Source organism: Equus asinus, unplaced genomic scaffold (assembly GCF_041296235.1).
Source record: "Equus asinus isolate D_3611 breed Donkey unplaced genomic scaffold, EquAss-T2T_v2 contig_1, whole genome shotgun sequence".
Lineage (NCBI taxonomy): Eukaryota > Metazoa > Chordata > Mammalia > Perissodactyla > Equidae > Equus > Equus asinus.
The window spans coordinates 1,665,300-1,680,421 of NW_027224738.1; the positions used below are offsets into that span (position 1 = coordinate 1,665,300).

The window sequence follows — 15,122 nt, forward strand, 5'->3', positions numbered from 1 at the left end:
AGTAAGTCCTGTCTGCCACACTTGGGGGGTTCAGTCTCTGGAGATTCTGATTGTAGTAGGCCTAGAAATAATATTTTAAACTTTCAATTAAATGCTTTTTTCCTAGGTGAGGAGAGAGATTACAAAGGAGAAAAGCAAGTACTGGGTCCTTTCTTACCTAGGGATAATTTCCTTTCATTCATATCTCATTATACAGTGTTTTACTTTACGTGTCTGTATCAGTTAACCAAACAGCAGAGCAGTTGTTTTTCTCTGATAACTTGGTCCCATGTGGTTGGCACGCTAACACTTTCAGATGAGGTCGTTCTTGTTCAGGAAAACATTCTCAGTCGTTTCAGTACTTATTTATCAAGGACATTTTAAGCCCTACTCTTCACTTGATCTGAATTCGTCACGGCTGGGCAGTGCTCCTTTTGGAAAATGAGCCTTAGATCAGAGTTGGTTAGCAGGACCCAGGAACTGGAAGGTTTCTGTATGTTCTATATAGAAGTACTGCGTGAGACTGAGAACCCCCCCTTTCAACACGTGAATGGATAAACCCCGAAGGTAGGTGATGTTTATCATTGTAATCATTATAGAAGGCTTCATGAACAGTCCTGGAGATGCTCCTTCAAATGTACGAATACAGCACATATTGTACTCCAGCAATATATGTAAATTCTCAATAAGAACATCCCAGTAAATGTTGGACAGTCCATATCACAGACAACAAACAACAGGAATAATCAGCCTTTATCCATGTAATGATCTTTTAGCAGTAATTCAGTCGATAGCAGTAAGCCTTTGGACATTTGCAAATCATAGTTCTTTTATTTCCTCTGAAATATTACTGAAAGCACTTTTTTTTTTTTTAAGGAAGATCAGCCCTGAGCTAACATCTGCCTCCAGTCCTCCTCTTTTTGCTGAGGAAGGCTGGCCCTGAGCTAACATCCATGCCCATCTTCCTCTACTTTATATGTGGGACGCCTGCCACAGCATGGCTTGACAAGTGGCATGTCGGTCCGCACCTGGGATCCGAACTGGGGAACTTTAGGCCACCGAAGTGGAACGTGTGAACTTAACCACTGTGCCACCAGGCCAGCCCGCAGAAAGCACCTTTAAACATTTAGATTAATAAGATAACCTGAAAAAGAGAAGGCTGATTTAACAAACATCTCCTCTATGTGAAAGCGTGTTTACAAAAGGGTTTTAATTGTGCTTCACTTGGCAGAAGGAGCAGGGCAAGTGATAGGCTCCTTCAGCTCCACCTTTTCTCTGTCCCATTTGTTGGGTTTCAGGAAAAGGTTTCATTTGGTGAAAGATTTTTGGCTTAAGAAATATTTGAAAACGGCTGTAGAAGATTCTAGGCAGTTCTCCATTTTCTTAACCACAAAAACAAAAATGACCTTAAATTGTAGCGGGTGGGATTAAGTTACCTAAAGTCAAATGACGAGATTCTATCTCTGAAAAATAGTGTTACCAAGGAAAGCTGTATTCCTTTTCTCTAAAGCTTTAAGAATTGCATAAATTTTTTCAATGTATTTTAAATTGCGTAAGAAAGTCTTCTTGTAAAAATCCTAACAGTACAGAAATATAGAGAATGAAAATGAAATTTCAACCTCTTCAATTCCATTTTCCACCCCAAAGGCAACTACTATTAACAGACCTTTTTTCTCTATTTACATCCATACTCATATACAGAACTGCTCATCTTCTTGATGTGCAGTTTTCTCTCAGGTTTGGAGGAAAGACTAAGGAAACTGTTCAGGTCCACAGCTCTATGATTTTGGTGGCATATATCCATAATACTGGAAAGCAAAGCTCAAATTGAGCCAAGATTGTTTCTAAGTGTTTGGGTCAGTCCTGTAGGAAATTCTGTATATTAAGAATGCTAGAGAGTCAGCAGCCGTTGGCGTGTGTATGCAGGTGACACCTGACCTACTGACCTACATGCAAGTGGACAGGCAGATGGTCTTAGCAGCCACGTCCCTGGGCTCAGGTCAAACCTCCTTCTTCTATTGAAATCTGTATTTGAGTCACAGAATTTGATTAAATTCATGTTATTTACTGAATTTATGAAATCTATAAAATTTCACCATTTGACGCAGGATAGGTTTTTTTTCCTAATATAGTGTACAGGTTGTGATATCAGTCTGAATAAGGCACTACCTTGATGGAGAAGCAGAAAAAAACTTGTTTCTGTGTATAGGCGCTTTTATCTAAAATATCTTCCGAGTTCTCAGTGTAATTTTCTGATAAAAATCTCTCAAAGCCTCTCAGCTTAACTGGATTTTTTTAAAAGAAAACCTCCTTAATTCTTAGAATCTTAAGACATGGTTAAGTGGCAAGGTGTCAGCCAGTTAACTATTAATTGAGAATATGTAAATAATATTTGTCATGAGAATAGGACAAAAGTTCTTGTTCCATTCATTTTGTCACCAATGTTGTACAACCATTTAGGTTAGTACAATTTTTTATTCATAATAAACTCTATTAACATTTCTAACAATGGGAAAGAGTAAAGCTGAACATAATACAAGGTAGAAAATAAAAATATTTGTATTTGCTTGTAGAAGATGTTTTCAAACTTCTTGTGGAATGTGTTTTCAAACTTAGAATTAACTATGAGTATATATGAGTGGGATTTTAAATAAAATATTATAGCAAAAATGTAAAAATATAATATAGTGATTTGGTAGAGATGCATGAAGTCAATGATACAGATTAAAGAACCAACTCATTTCACAAGTTTTTACACGGTTTTACTGTGAGGCTTGGCTGACATTGGCTATTAGTTGAAAAAGTTACTTAGCTTCTCTAGGCAGTAGTTTTCTCATTTGAATGTTAAAGAGATTAGACTAGGATATTTCTAAAGACCTTTCCAACTTTTTTTATACCATTACCCTGTGATTCTTAATTTCTTGGAAACCACCTAGTTTCTCTGAATTTCCCCACTTTTTCATTTTTCCATCCCAGATACTCAGCATCTCAGATGCTTAACAGCTCTTAAAACTTCCCTGGGACTGAGGACTTCAAAAGTCTTCCGTGAACACAATGAAAAAATAATTAAGGTCCATTAACTAGAGTATTTTATTTAACCAACATTGTTTAAAGAAAGAGCATTTCACTTAAATTTATTTTTTGGATAACTGACACCTATTTTATTGAATACCAGATTTTTGCTTATTTTAACATTCTCTTTAAAGAAAATCTCTAAATTGTATTATATATTTTAATGCCTTTAATAACAGAAAATATCTCCACATCATTTTCTTTTCTTTTCTTTTCTTTTTCTTGGAGATGTAGAATCACCTTTCTAAACATCTCTTATAATACTGGGGATCTTTCAGGGCAGTTCAGGTATGAAGGTTCTTATGAAGGATGCATTTGGTGGCAAGTGACAGGAACCCAGCTCGAACTGGTGAGGAATTAATTGGCTCACCTAACTGAAAGGAGCTGCTTCTAGGTGTACCAACAATATGAGTATTAATCTGGAGCTCTCTCTCTCTCTCTCTCTTTGCATATTCAGAATCTGCTTTGCTCTATGATCATTCTTTGGAAGGCTTTTCTTATATGTCACAAAGATTGTCAACAGCAAGTCTGGGCTTAGCAACTCTAAAAGAAAGCAAGCTCTTTCCCAGTGATTCCAGGAAACACCATAAAGCTGACTCTCATTAGCCAGGTATGAGTCACTTGCTCATGCCTAGAACAGTCAGTGTGACCAGGGAAGGAGCTCCTCATTGTCTAGGCCTGTCCCCCTCTCTGGAACATTGGTGCAGTAGGGGGTTGGGGAGGTGAGGATGACGTGAGCCTCACATGAACCATGGATGGAGACTAGGGGAGCTGTGGATTCCACAAGAGAAAATTAGTGTGCTGTTGCCAAAAAAGGAGGGGAAGAGACACTTGGCAGGACAAAACTGTAAATACTCCTGTGGAAAAGACATTTATCCCCACGTTTTGTACACCTAGATTGCTCTTTTCCATCTCTTTCACTGTCAGCTGTCACTCGTGCTGTTGTCAGTTTGCTTCTTTACAATCTCTTCATTCGTTTGTTTTAATTTATAACGTCTTATCTTCTGAGGGTTTGGAAACCAGATGAGCAGAGTCATTAGAGTTGTTTTCAAAATAAGAGTTAATCGGCTCTGAATGAGGACTGGAGAGCCTATCTCTGAGTAAGGGGTATAAACTTTCTACTTTTTAATGGATTTCATCACATTTCTTTTGGCCCTTCAAAAGTCATTTCTGGGGGCCAGCCCTGTGGCCGAGTGGTTAAGTTCACACGCTCTGCTTCGGCGGCCCAGGGTTTCGCTGGTTCAGATCCTGGGTGCAGACATGGCACCGCTCATCAGGCCACGCTGAGGCAGCGTCCCACATGCTGCAACTAGAAGGACCCACAACTAAAATATACAACTGTATACTGGGGGGAATCTGGGGAGTTAAAAAGCAGAAAAAAAAAAAAAAGATTGGCAACAGTTGGTAGCTCAGGTGCCAGTCTTTAAAAAAAAGTCATTTCTGCATATTTTCTGATTTCTTTGCCAAAACTGCTTTCTTAATAGGTGATATACTATTGTAATTTTAAGATCCAATGACTATGAACAGTAAATGCCATGAACACGGTTGCTTTAAGTAAAAGTTACATTTTTGTGATTTTTCTAAATTTAAGTGGGTTTCTGACGATAGCTTACGTGTTCTTTTGGAAATGAAAACAGCAGAGAATAAACAAAGCTGAGCAGCTGTAAGTTGCTTTACTGGACTTACTAAAAGACTGGCATTTCATTTTACCTTTCCTCTTTGTAATACTGCTCTGATTGCAGATAAGTAGTTTAGCATTCATGGTGGAGTTTAGGGGAGAATAGGGAAATTTTTTTGAAACACAAAACTATGTATTTCCACAAATATCATATACTGTGCAACACACCAAGTTTTGATCATTTATGTTAAAAAGGACCAGAATAACATTAATAAAATAAATTCTCAAAGGCTTCATTTTAGTCAATAGTTTATCTCTACTAGAAATAATCAGTTGTACTTGTTGGCTGTTTAAAAATACTCTTCGTAAGTAGCATAATTGGCTGATTTTGAGAATTTGGTGGAGGTAGTTCTAGTGGCGCTGCCCAAGAGTTTCTATGTAATTCTACTAAAGAAAAAGGTGAAGAAATGACAGTGGTGAGTGTTACATCCACCTAATCAAGAAGCTGGCCTTGACAGAAAGAAGTAAAAAATATGGTCAAAGAAAATCAATGGGCTTAAGTAATAAATTCTTCAAGGTTAATAGGAAAAGCAGAAGGATTCTTAGAGATTTATGATAATTAGAGAGAAGGAATATGAGTGGCTTATAACCAACACTGTTGGATGCTTATCGTGTGCATGGTTGGAACTACTCGTCTCCATTTTGTAGATAAGGAATTAGTTAGAAAGAGGCTAAGCGATTTGGTATATGATGGAGCTGAACTTCAGACCCAGGTTTGTCCAACTCCAGAGCCAGCAGACCTGGTCACTTACTCTGAGATGAAGGGTCATTCTCTACAGAGGGTAAAGGCCAAGCCCCATGGTTTTGGACGTGATATTCCAAATCTCTACCCTCCTCCCCCGTTACTCTCAGCCTCCTCCTACATGCAAAGTGGGAGCAGCAAAGTTTCCCTCACACCCCACTGGCTTTCATGCTTCTATGCCCTTAAGACAAGGGTTTTCTGAGCCCAACATTTTCCTGTCAAAATGCTGTTCTTTCTCATTATGAGTCTAAATTTTGGAGTAAGTTTTTTAATTCAAAAAATTATATATACATATATATAATATGTCATCATATATGCATATGTTTATTATACATAATAAAAATCAAGCTGAAGGTTCTTTGAGATGCCTTTCTGGCTAACACTGTGTTTTGTAAGGAAGAAAAATGGTGGTGGTGATGGTGGTCGTGGTGGAAAGGATATAATTTTCTTTGAAATTTTAAATTCAAACATCTTGGCACTTTGTTAAACAGAAAATGATTCCTTGAGGCAGGAGTCCTGTCTAATTAATCTTTGTCTTTATGGCCTAGCATAGTGCCTGGCACATATTAGGCACTTAAATATGTGTTGAATTAGATTTTCCCTTATCTTACATAATTTTTCCTTTGGTCCTACCTAGGTTTGTAGTTTGTACCTCTACTATAATATTCATCATACATGTTGCATTAGGAATAACTTTGGTTACTAGTAAAAAGAAAACTTGACTAATAGTGGTTTAAACCATTACCTCAAAGCTTGGCAGCCCAAGACTGATGCAGCAACTCAAGGATGTCATCAGGGAACCCACTCCACTTCTGTACTCTCTTTGGTATAAGGCTTTTTATTCTCTTGGTGGAAAGAGGGCTGCTGTCCCCCAGGTAGTGTATCTACATCCAAGGAAGGAGAAAGGGAAATGTTAGAGGTGAAAAGTAAACAGTATGATTCTCAAAAGTCCTTCCCTTATTATTTGGGAATGAAAGCCCTTCCCAGGGACTCCCACTTATGTCTCATTACATAGAGCTGGGACACATGGCTACCTCTAGCTGCAAACATGGCTAAGAATTGGATTATGTGGCTTTTCAGCCTCTATAGCCTGGGCAGCCAGGGGAGAAAAGGTTGAAGTGGGTGTTTACGAAGCCAACCTTGTAGGTCTGCCCTACAAGTTTTTAGTTACTTGGTATAAGTTTATGTTTCCTGGCATACCATAAGCCTATGGAAAACAAAGAATGTGTTTTGGCAATCTTTGAGTTACCCATAATAACCAGCAGGAGACTACCATAGCACTTATAGTGTCTAAGACATTGTGGCTACTCAATCAATGTTGTATTTTTTTACTTTAATTCAGAAATAAGAGCCGGGCAGGAATTAGTGACTCTGGTTTCTCTGAAAATGATGGAGTCCATAGATTTCTCTTTGGTGACTCATTTCCTCTATCAACATTGGAAAATTACCTGGAGCTTTCCTGCTTCATCAAGTTGGCCCATTACAGAGGACAATTTAACAGTAATATTGCCTGGAATGTGTAAAGTATAACTCAAAAAACAGGATGGGAGAGAAATCATGAACATATGATGGTCAACAAGGGCTTTTTTAAGAGAGATAAAAAGGTAGATAAGCAATAGGATAATATATTGTAATCAAAGAAAAGATTAGCAATTGAAAGTTAAGAATAATCTAAAATATCTTAGCCATTCAGAGTTCTAAGGGGAAAAATAAGTACAATTCATTCCTTTAAATGGCTCAAATTGCTGTCTGATTCATTTATTTAAATCCCAAATTGCTATTCTATATCTATACTGTTTCTCCTTCAGAACAGATCTTGTTCCTTTTCCCTCTATCATCTTACTCTTAATTATCAATCATGGAGAATGAAGATAAGACAATTGAACATGAAGATTTGGCACCATCCACAGAGATGAATAACATAGCCTCTACGGATCAAGAAACCCAGGTAAATCTGTGATCAAGTGTAGACCGTCTCAACCATTTCCTTAAGGAAGGGACTTCCAAATCTATGATAGCAACGTGTCCTCTTTGTTCTCTGTCACTCAGTTAACAATTCTCCCATTCTTAATCCCCAAGCTTGTACAGTAGGTGTGACTACCAATTTTCCCAGTCATTTTAGCAGCTAGCCCTACATAAAACTGCAGAAATAGAGAGCCTGTGAAATGCTTTGTGTTCGCAGCCTAAACCCTAGAATGCTTCTGGTTTCTTCCCTCTCTGTTTTTATTGCTTAAATTTAAGTAGATGAATGAATGTGAATTGTTTTTCATCACAGATAGTTATTTTTTTTCTGAACCACTTTGATATATTTACCAACTATTGCTTTGAATCATATCTTAAATAGGCTAATTTTTAAACAGTATTGCAAATGTAATGACATTGTATGTGACTCAGGCATTTATAATGCTACAATAGTGGCTCAGTGGTAAACACCCCTAAGAGAGTTCTTGTTCCAAGCAGTAGCTGATTAGCTAGAAATGAAGCTGTATATTTCCCCTATGAACTGTTACCCTTAATTCTAATAATGGAAATTTTATTCGTGATGTGGTGGCTCAGTGAGTATAAAAATGGACAGCAAATATACAGTTTTAAGTATTTTTTTAATTGCTTTAAACACAGGAGGAGACAGTTATGAACCTCAAAGGTACAGAGGGAAATGAACCAACAGAAGGAAGTAACCTATTGAGTAGCAGTGAAAAAAGGCTGCAGGAAACACCAACTGAATCAACTCATTTGCAAAGACTGAGACAAACATTTGCTTGCCTCCACATGGTTTACTGGATAGAGTGATAACAAATGGTATGTAAATGGTACGGGTGAATTCAGAAAGATGGTAAAAGATGAAGTTGTCATATAATGAAAGATTTCAAATAATATGGTTTAAAGGACAAAAAGAAGTTTATTTCTCTCACACATAAAAACTACTAGGTGGGGTCAGCCAGGTGGTGTACTGGTTAAGTTCACATGCTCCCTTTCAGCAGCCCAGGGTTTCACCATTCGGATCGTGGGTGCAGACGTAGCACCCCTCATCCAGCCATGCTGAGGCAGCGTCCCACACAGCAGAACTAGAAAGATCTTCAACTAGGATATACAACTACGTACTGGGGCTTTGAGGAGGAAAAAAACAAGAAAAAAGAGGAAGATTGGCAACAGATGGTAGCTCAGGGCCAATCTTTCTCACCAAAAAAAGGATACCTTAAAACCATATTTAAAAAAAAAAGAGGGGTCGGCCCCATGGCCGAGAGGTTAAGTTGGCAAGCCCCACTTTGGTGGCCCAGGGTTTCACCAGTTCAGATCCTGGGCGCAGACATGGCACCACTCATCAAGCCACACTGAGCGGCGTCCCACATGCCACAATTAGAAGGACCTACAACTAAAAATACACAACTATGTACCAGGAGGCTTTGGGGAGAAAAAGGAAAAATAAAATCTTAAAGAAAAAAAGGGGAGAGTAGAAACGGGTGGGCTTCCCTTCTGAAAAGAAAAAAAAAAGTTACTGGGTGAACAATTCACAATGGTATGTGTCTTTATTCCACACAGTCACTAGGGGCCCAGGCTGAAAAGCTCCACCATCTTCAACATGGAGGGCTTCCAAGAGCACTGTGGTCACCACCATTCCAGCTGTCAGAAAGAGGAAAAGAGCAGAGATCAAGGACCTTTTCCTCTTCTGCGTCAGAGTAATCTCACAGGATTATGTTAGACCTCCAATGAGAAAAGTGATTGAGAAATCAGTTGTAAACAGAAAAGCATTACATAAATGTTGGTTGTTATTACTGTTAAGTAATGCAACTAAGGTTTAAGCCAACACAGCTACACTTCCAAATGTCACATCATTTTATAAGGAAGAATCCTCGTTTGCAATTCAATTTATTCCCATAGAGCTGCTATTACTTAAAACATTTGGGAGGAGTGACGTCAGCAATATGGCTGAGTGAGCTAGTCCCTTCCTCGCTCTCCCTTTTGAGTTATAACTAAATGGACACTTACTGACCAACAGAGGAAACCCACACAGCACAACAGGATGCCTGAGAGACACACGCAGCTATAAATCTGAGGGTGGGTGGACTGGCCCCCCAGGAAGTGATGGAGACAGGTGAGCACACCCTGTTCTCCCCGCTAACCCTGTGCATGCAACACGAACACTCCAACCTGGTGCAAGCACCTGGAAAGTGGGAACACGCAGCAGGGCAACCATAAGAGGAGGCGGCGGTAACCCTTAGCCTGCACTCGTGGTTGATCTCCCAGCGGAGAGAGGGAGCCCACCACACCCCTGTGCGGTAAAGGAGCAGCCATAGCCCAGGTCCCAGCAGGGAAGCCCTGACCACCAAGCTCAGCAGCCCCACGGACTGCAGATCGTAAACAGGGACCTCAGCAGATTTCCAAGCTGGGGCAAATACTTCGCAGGTGTGCATGAATGCTCACAGTGCAGCTGTGCTCCCAAAGAGGTAACCAGTCCAGGCAACTGTGGGAATAGGTGTGGCAGCTTTGAACCCACATGCACTTACTTTCCTGGCGGGGAGGGGGAGCCCACCATGCCCCAGGGCTGTCAAGGAGCAGCCATAGCTCAGGTCTCTGCCTGGAAGCCCTGCCCACCAAGCTCAGTAGCACCATGGACTGTGGATCATAAGGGACCTCAGCAGATTTTTGTGCTGGGACAAACACTTCCAGGCACACATGAGTGCTCCCAAAGAGGGAACATGTCCCAGGCAGCTGTGGGAATAGGTGAGGAAGCTTTGAGCCCACTGGTGATCACTTTCCGGTGGAGAGGGGGAGCTCAGAGTGCCCCTGAGGCACCAAAGAGTGGCCCTAGCCTAGTGAGGAAGCCCCGCCTGACAAGGACAGTCCACACAAGTGCCTGAATGCATCCCAGGCTGGGGCAAGCACCCATAATACCCCCACAGCTTCCAGCAGATGGGGTACGGCCAGAAACACTACTCCTGCTCCCCGCTAGCGGTAACAGGGGGAATCTGCATCCTAAGAATACCACAAATGCCACAACAAAAGATTAGTTCATCAAACACCATGAGAAACTGCAGCAACAATTCAGACCAGGAGGAAAATGACAATTCTCCAGAAACCAACATGGAAGATACAGAAATATACAAGCTAAATGACCGAGAATTCAAAATAGCCATCATAAGGAAACTCAACGATTTACAAGAAAACACAGAAAGACAGTTCAAGGAGCCCAGCAACAAAATGGATCTCTTCACCAAAGAGATTAAAACTATAAAAAAAATCAAGCAGAAATTCTGGATATGAAAAACACAAATAATAATCTAGAATCATTAAGAAACAGAATTGATCTTATGGAGGAAAGAATTAGTCTTCTTGAGGATAAAAATGTAAAAATTCTACAGGTGGAGGAGGAGACAGAAGTAAGATTTTTTCAAAATGAAGGAATTCTTCAAGAAATATCTGACTCAATTAGGTAAAGCAACATAAGGATTATAGGTATCCCAGAGGGAGAAGGGAGGGAGAAAGAAGCAGAGAGCTTATTCAAAGAAATAATTGCTGAGAACTTCCCAAACATGGGGATGGTTTCAGATTTACAGATAAACGAAGTTAATCGTATGCGCAACTTTATCAATGTGAAAAGACCCTCTCCAAGGCATATAATAGTAAAAACGGCAAAAGTTTGGGATAAACAAAGAATATTAGGAGCAGCAAGGTACAAGAAGATAACCTACAGAGGAAGCCCCGTCAGGCTTTCAGCAGATTTCTCAGCAGAAACCTCACAGGCTAGGAGAGAATGGAATAATATATTCAAAATACTGAAAGACAAAAACTTTCAGCCAAGAATACTCTATCCAGCAAAACTTTTCCTCAGATACAATAGAGAAGTGAAAGCTTTCCCGGATGAACAAAAGCTGAGGGAGTTCACTGCCACCAGACCTCCCCTACAAGAAATAATTAAAGATGCCCTCACACTGGCAACAAAAAGGCGAAGGTCTACAAAGCTCTGAGCAAGAAGGTAAATAGACAGACATGATCAGAAACCTGCAGCTCTCTACCAGAATAGGAAGGTAAAGACTCAATTACAACTTAAAAGAGAAAGGGAAAGAAAGCATCAGAAGCAATGATAAACACTTCAACTTAGCCACAAACTCAGGAAATTAAAAACAGAACATTGTGTAACAGCAATTACCCAGAAAGGGAGAGGAAATGGAAAGAACTTGCTTAGGTTAATGGCGATAAGAGGCTATGAGAAAATGGACTGTCTCATCTCCAATATCTTTCATACAATCCTCACGGTAACCACTAAACAAAAAAATCAGAGCAAAACCACAATTCACAAAGAGAGAGAACTGAGAAATCCCTCTTGGAAAACCAACAAAATGAAATGGCAGTCAGAAATGCAAAGGAAGAGAAACAGTGGAATCATAGAACAACTAGAAAACGAGATAAAATGGCAGCATTAAGCCCTCATATAACAATAATCTCTCTAAATGTAAATAGACTGAACTCTCCAATCAAAAGACATAGAGTAGCTGGATGGATTAAAAAACAAGACCCAACAATATGCTGCCTCCAGGAAACGCACCTCAGCTACAAAGACAAACATAGGCTTAGAGTGAAGGGATGGAAGACAATACTTCAAGCTAATGGCCAACAAAAGAAAGCAGGGGTTGCCATACTTTTTATCAGACAAGGCAGACTTCAAGTTAAAAAAGACAATGAGAGACAAGGAGGGGCAGTATTTAACGATAAAAGGGAAATTCCATCGAGAGGACATAACACTTATTAATATATATGCACCTAGCACAGGGTCACCAAAGTACATAAAGCGATTATTAACAGACCTACAGGGAGAAATTAAGAGCAACACAATCACAGTAGGGGACCGCAGCACCACACTTACTTCAAGGGACAGATCATCCAGACAGAAATTCAACAAGGAAATTGCAGATTTAAATGAAACACTTGACCAGATGGAGTTAATGGACATATATAGAGCATTCCATCCAAAAACAGCGGAATATACGTTCTTCTCAAGTGCCCATGGAACATTCTCAAAGATAGACCATATGTTGGATAGCAAGGCAGCCTCAATAAATTCAAGAAGATTGAAATCATCCCAACCATCTTTTCTGACCACAATGCTAGGAAGCTAGAAATCAACCACAAGAACAAAACTGGGAAAGTCGGAAATATGTGGACATGCTATTGAACAACCATTGGATCATTGAAGAAATCAAAGAGGAAATTAAAAAATAACTGGAGACAAATGAAAATGAAAATACAACATACCAATTCTTATGGGATGCAGCAAAAGCAGTCATGAGAGGGAAATTCATAGCAACACAGGCCCACTTCAACAAGCAAGAAAAATCTCAAATAAGTAATCTTAACATACAGCTAACAGAGCTAGAAAAAGAAGAACAGATAAAGCCCAAAGTCGGCAGAAGGAGGGAAATAATAAACATCAAAGCAGAAATAAATGAAATATAGACTAAAAAAGCAGTAAAAAGGATTGATGAATCTAACAGCTGGTTCTTTGAGCAGATAAACAAAATTGACAGAACCTTAGCCAGACTCAACAAGAAAAAAAGAGAGAAGGCTCAAATAAATAAAATTAGAAATGAAAGAGAAATTACAACAGATACGGAAGAAATACAAAGGATTATAAGAGACTATTGTGAAAAACTGTATGCCCACAAATTTGATAACCTAGAAGAAATGGATGGATTCCTATACTCATATAACCTCCCAAAACTGAATCAATAAGAAACAGAATCTGAACAGACCAATCACAAGTACAGAGCTTGAAAGAGTAATCATAAACTTCCCAAAAAACAAAAGTCCAAGACCAGATGGCTTCTCTGGAGAATTGTACCAAACATTCAAAGAAGATTTAGTACCTATTCTCCTCAAACTATTCTGAAAAATTGAAGAAGAGGGAACATTTCCTAACACATTCTGTGAGGCCAACATTACCCTGATACCAAAACCAGACAAAGACAACACGAAGAAGGAAAACTACATGCCAATATCACTGATGAACTTAGATGCAAAAATCCTCAACAAAATATTGGCAAACTGAATACAGCAATACATTAAAAGAATCATACACCATGATCAAGTGGGATTCATTCCAGGGACGCAGGGATGCTTCAACATCCATGAATCAATCAGTGTGATACACCACATTAACAAAATGAGGAATAAAAATCACATGATCATCTCAATAGATGCAGAGAAAGCATTTCACAAGAGCCAACATCCATTTATGATAAAAACTCTCAATAAAATGGGTATTAAAGGAAAGTACCTCAACATAATAAAGGCCATATATGACAAACCCACAGCCAACATCATACTCAATGGGGAAAAACTGAAAGACATTCCTCTGAGAACAGGAACGAGACAATGGTGCCCACTCTCACCAATCTTATTCCACATATTACTGGAGGTTTTGGCCAGAGCAGTTAGGCAAGAAAAAGAAAAGGAATCCAAATTGGAAAGGAAGAAGTGAAACTTTCACTATTTGTAGATGATGTGATTCTATATAGAGAAAACCCTAAAGAATCCACCAGAAAACTCCTAGAAATAATCAACAACTACAGCAAAGTTGCAGGGTACAAAATCAATTTTAAAAAATCAGTTGCATTCCTATACGCTAACAATGAACTAGCAGGAAAAGAAATCAAGAATACAATCCCATTTACAGCTGCAAGAAAAAGAATAAAATACCTAGAAATAAACTTAACCAAGTAGGTGAAAGATGTGTACACTGAAAACTATAAGTCATTACTGAAAGAAATTGAGGAAGATGTAAAGAAATGGAAAGATTTTCCATGCACATGGGTTGGAAGAAGAAACATAGTCAAAATGTCCATACTACCTAAAGCAATCTACAGATTCAGTGCAATCCCAATCAGAATCCCAATGACATTCTTCACAAAAATAGAACAAAGAATTCAAAAATTTATATGAAACAACAAAAGACCCCAAATAGCCAAAGCAATCCTGAGAAAAAAGAACAAAGCTGGAGGTATCACAACCCTGACTTTAAAACATACTACAAAGCTACAGTAATCAAAACAGCGTGGTAGTGGCACCAAAACAAACAGATCAATGGATCAAAATTGAAAGCCCAGAAATAAAACCACACATCTATGGACAGTTAATCTTTGACAAAGGAGCAAAGAATGGAGAAAGGAAAGTCTCTTCAATAAATGGTGTTGGGAAAACTGGACAGCTACATGCAAGAGAATGAAAGTAGACCATTATCTTTCACCACACACAAAAATTAACTCCAAATGGATTAAAGATTTGAATGTAAGAACTGAAACCGTAAAACCCCTACAAGAAAAAACAGGCAGTACACTCTTTGACTTTGGTCTTAGCCACATCTTTTTGAATACCGTGTCTACTCGGGTAAGGGGAACAAAAGAAAAAGGTAACAAATGGGACTACATCAGACTAAAAAGCTTCTACAAAGCAAAGGAAACCATCAACAAAATGAAAAGACAACCCACCAACTAGGAGAAAATATTTGCAAATCATTTATCAAACAAGGGGTTGATATCCAAAGTACATAAAGAACTCACACACCTCAACAAAAAAAAAAAAACAACCCGATCAAAAAGTGGGCAGAGGATATGAACAGACATTTTCAAAGGTAGATATACAGATGGCCAACAGGCA

General features: G+C 39.0%; 1 pseudogene; it reads left to right on the forward strand.

Moving 5' to 3' along the window:
- Positions 1 to 15,122, forward strand: part of LOC123284041 (sodium/hydrogen exchanger 9B2-like) — an 85,466-nt pseudogene that overhangs the window by 36,193 nt on the left and 34,151 nt on the right.